The following is a 4,444-nucleotide window of genomic DNA, read 5'->3' as shown; positions in this document are numbered from 1 at the left end:
TTGGATGTGGAGGGCAGTGACACAGGCGGTTAAACTCAATGTGCTGGCCACAGGCCAGCCTTCCGGCTTGGCAATTACACACTGTCTACCTCCGCCTCTCCCAGCTGCCCCATCACCTCCCTGTCAGACAGCTTTAATGCCGCTCGCCTCTTCCTGTCAGCAAATGTTTGTGTGTGGCGTTGCTGGGCGACAGTTGAACAGGGCCTGCATTCTCCTGGCCCCTGGGCCCCTGGCGGAGCCTTCCCTCCAAGGGCTTTGCAGGCCTTACGTGTCAACACCACAGGAGCCACAGCATGAGGAGGCACCGGGCAGGCTCCTGCAGGAAGGGTCGCTCCAGCCAGATGGCCCGAGGATAACTGCAAGGTGAAGTAGGCCCTTTCTCAGGCTCCCAGCTCCCCAGGGAACTGTTCTGTTTGTCCCCTTCACAGATACATCCGGGGAGACTGGAATTCATTTTGCCAAATGTTGATAAAGACAAAACCCATGGCTGTGCCTCCAAGGGAGGTCCCACGTGGCTTCCTGCCCCTAGGCATCTAGACAGCAGGGTGGACCAACAGGGCATTTGGTAACACCGTGTGTGTGTGGAGACAACCCGAGATTGAAGAGGCAGACTTGGATTTCAGGTCAGGCTCTGCCAACCCACCAACTGTGTGGCCTCAGCCTCTCACACCTCCTGTGTGGCTCTCTGTTTTCCTATCTGTGGTTCAGTGTGGTAATAAGAAACCCTACCTTGTTCAAAACCAACGGGGCTTCTTTCTTGCTGTAAGTGCCAATGGCGAGGCCAGGATGAGGAAAATGCAGGAGAATCGGTGAGCCAGGAATTGGGAAAGGAAGAGACAGGGCCAGGGGAGAGGAAACCAAGTAATCACCTGGTCTTTTTTGGTTTTGGAAGGGGTGGGACCTGAAAAACCGGCATCTGATGGGACAAGATGCCAACGCGTTAAAATAGCTGACGAGCTTCGCTGAAGATGCGGCAGGCCTGGCTCAAGAAAGGCAGCAAAAAATTCAGGTCTTCAGGTCACACAGACCCAAACACAAATTGGACTGCATCCCTTCCTAGCTGTGTGACCTTGGGCAAGTTGCTTAATCTCTCTGAACCTCATTGATCAAAGGCACTTCGAGTCCTCACCTCATAGGGTTGCAGTGACGTCACAGCCTGAGGGATAATTGTGCAACTGCAGGTGTGCCTGTGTTTAGTAATGAAGCTGGCTCCTGGGAGCAGAAGGTGCACCGCTCGCCCCCAACGCCGCTCCACCGTGAGCTGGGAAGGCAGACCCAGAGGCAGCTGGGATGGGAGATCCTGGGTGTGGAGGCTGAGGGATCTAAAGCTCTGGAAACTGAGAGCCCGGCTGAAGGAGCAGAAATTAGGGTGACCAACCATTTTGGTTTGCCAGGGACTGTCTTAGTAATAGCACTGAGAGTCTCGTGTCCTGAGGAAACCCTCCAGCCCAGGAAAACAAGGGACAGGTGGTCACCTTGGCCGAGCCAGTCTGGCACCAGCTTCCAGGGGAACGCAGATTCTGAGCAGAGAAAGCAGAACAGAACCTGCCTAGACGGAGCAGACACACTAAAAGAGAAGATAGCTCAACATCCAAAATATCTTAAAAGAAATGCTTGCCTCCAAAAATACACACACCAAGAGGTCTAGCCGCCTCATTTGTCATGTTGAAAAATTAGCAGCACCGTAATTATCTAATAATAGAAGAGTAATAAGGAACGGTTAAAGGAATGGTGTATCCAGACTGTGGCATCCTTGGCAGTTAATAACAAGCAAAAAGTACCTCTCAATTGTCATAGTTTGGGTTTCTGCAGAAACAGACCCTAAGACAAGAATTAGAGTGCAAATTATTTATTCAAGAGGTGGAGGAAACAGGAGAAGCGTGGGTGGGAGGTGGAGGGAGAGGGGAAGGGAGGCAGGGAATGGAAGGCAGGTTTGAAGAGGTGTGTTCTCAAGCTAGTTATCAGGGGAGTTCAAGGAAATGCCCCAGAGTTACCACGCCCAAGAAATAGTGCAGGAGCTGGTAAAATTAAACAGCAACTCCTGAGATTCCTAGGTTGAGGGCTGCTGTCTGGATAGTTAATTCCCTGGCACTTCCAGCCAGCCCTCTCTGCTTTTGGCAGAGCATTGGGAAAGCGCTCAAGCCCAGAGATGCAGACCCTGGCAGTTAGAAGGCACGCCGGGAAGTGGGAAGACTCCAGGGATACAGCCGGTCGGGTACCAACAGCATCTGCCAAACATAAACTTCTTCTGATGCATTAAGTGCGTGTGTGGTGGCGGCGGGGGATGGGGTGAGGTGGGAGGGTTGGTGCAGATGGCTATGCAAGGTACGATTGCATTGTATTATTAAAATGTACATATACACATGGGTGTTTCTGGGTGCACCTGTACGCATGCGTAGAAAAGAAAAATACAGATACCATTCTGTGATCAAGAGCTGAGGCAGGATCCTCTGTTTTCATAATCTGAATTTTTCTAAACAAGAATTAATCTTGTAATCAATAATGATTATTTTTGTTATTGTTTAAAACAAAAGGGAAAATTAAAGAAATTGACTGCATCATCTATGAGGAAGAAAAGGAGATAAAGATATAGAACCCATTCAACCCTTTTGGGTCAGATAAGTTTCCGAATTGAGAAGTTTTACTATATTAGAAAAGCAAGATCTGTAGAAACCATATCTTATGAAGCATCCCCTGGCGGGTAATCAGACATGTTAATATTGCTGTGTTCAAACATATGAACAGTCACACAAAGTAGGATAAATAATGACTATAAAAAGCCTCACATCAGCTCAAACCAGGTTTTGCTGCCAAACACATTTGTGCAAAACTTACCTAAAACCTTTGCCTTTCTGTTGCAGATAAGGGCTTGTAGATCGGTAGTAAGGAAAGAGAGTTTCCAAAAGTAGAGCCGATGTGACAGTCAAGAAGGTGAAGTGGGCTTCCCTGGTGGCTCAGTGGTATAGAATCCGCCTGCCAGTGCAGGAGACATGGGTTTGATCCCTGGTCAGGAAGATCCCACATGCTGTGGAGCAACTAAGCCCGTGAGCCACAACTACTAAGCCTGTGCCCTAGAGCCCGTGCTCCTCGACAAGAGAAGCCACTGCAACGAGAAGCCTGTGCACTGCAACTAGAGAAGAGCCCGCGCGGCAGCAAAGACCCAGCACAGCCAAATAAACACAGAAGAGCCATTTAAAAACAACAAGAAGAAGGTAGAGCAACTAAGCCTTCATGGAATAATACAGCAGCAGCAGCAGGACATTTCTGCCCAGCTCCTACCTGGGGCACAGAGGCTAGAAGGCGGCCACCTGGGCCCAGGTGCTCCTTGGGATGCCTACTTCCTGAGAAAGTACCCGTGCCACCTTAGAGCCCCTCTTGGTGTTATGACCTACACATTATGGGCAGTTGAATCCCCTGGGGATCTTGTGAAAATGCAGATTCTTATGCAGAGGGTCTGGGATGGGGCCCAATTATCTGAGATCGAAGCTGTTGATCTGGGGACAGTGCTTTGAAGAGTGATGCCATAAAGTCCATGCAATTGAACCAAAGTGAGTCTCCATAAACTTGCATGCATCATTCATGGCAGTCACAAAGAATGTGTCCACTTATCCTATAAACCATTAAGGTTTTTTTGATAGGGTGCCAGCAGGGAGAGCATGACCAGGCAGGAAAGACCATCTTACTTCAGGAGCATGAAGAATTGAGATGGTGAGACCAGGACCAGAGAACTAATAAAAGCTTCATGAGAGGAAAGTGGAGGAGCAGATTCCTGGGCATGACTACTTTAGTGCTCTTTTATAATCTGGTTTTCTGAAGGTCCTACCCGAGCGCAGTAAACAGGGTACTCATATGTGAAACTATAACTCTAGTCAACCTCAGCAGAAAGGGTTTATATTCACTCACTCCTCCACCTTACCCTGGGTGCTGCAACCTTGCTTCTTAATTCTCGTCCTGCTTGGCTGCAATAGACAGGGAGAGAGGAAGGTTGCCTGAAAAAACACAGGTAGAGAGCAGAGGCCAACAAAAACAGGTCCCCTTTGGAAGAATCTGCACAGCCTGAAAAGAACCTATTATCTCAATGGTGATAAAACTCATGGTTACTTCTGAGATTTGGCATTGATGCAATAGAGGCAGGAGGGAACCTTCTGGTTGGGGGTAGTCCTAAAAATGTTCTATAACTTGATCTAGGTAGTGGTTACATGGATACATACATCTGTAAGAAGTCATCAAGCTGTATGCTTAAGCTTTGTGATCTTTACTGTGTGGTTGTCATATCACAACTAAAATTGGGAGAAAATGAAAAAGAACCACATCCTTGGGATAAAGTAGGTGTGCCAGTCCTGGGCCCGCTCAGAGCATTGCCCAAGGGGCTGTTGGACCGCAGGGGAGTGACATTTGCCTAGGGGATTTTGTGCCTTTACCTGAGCTGAACTAACTAGATGAC

At 48.6% G+C, this 4,444-nt stretch overlaps 1 long non-coding RNA gene across 1 annotated transcript; it reads left to right on the top strand.

Annotated features, from left to right (window-relative positions):
• Positions 1-219: 219 nt before the first annotated feature.
• Positions 220-3,548, top strand: LOC139181252 (uncharacterized). The gene is made up of 2 exons (XR_011565273.1): positions 220-363; positions 2,862-3,548. It is a non-coding gene; the product is annotated as an uncharacterized lncRNA (long non-coding RNA).
• Positions 3,549-4,444: the final 896 nt, after the last annotated feature.

The sequence above is a fragment of the Bos indicus genome, chromosome X (genome assembly GCF_029378745.1).
Source record: "Bos indicus isolate NIAB-ARS_2022 breed Sahiwal x Tharparkar chromosome X, NIAB-ARS_B.indTharparkar_mat_pri_1.0, whole genome shotgun sequence".
In the NCBI taxonomy this organism is placed as follows: Eukaryota; Metazoa; Chordata; class Mammalia; order Artiodactyla; family Bovidae; genus Bos; species Bos indicus.
Note: the sequence above shows the minus strand (reverse complement) of the source record. Positions and strands in the feature narration are given on the sequence as shown.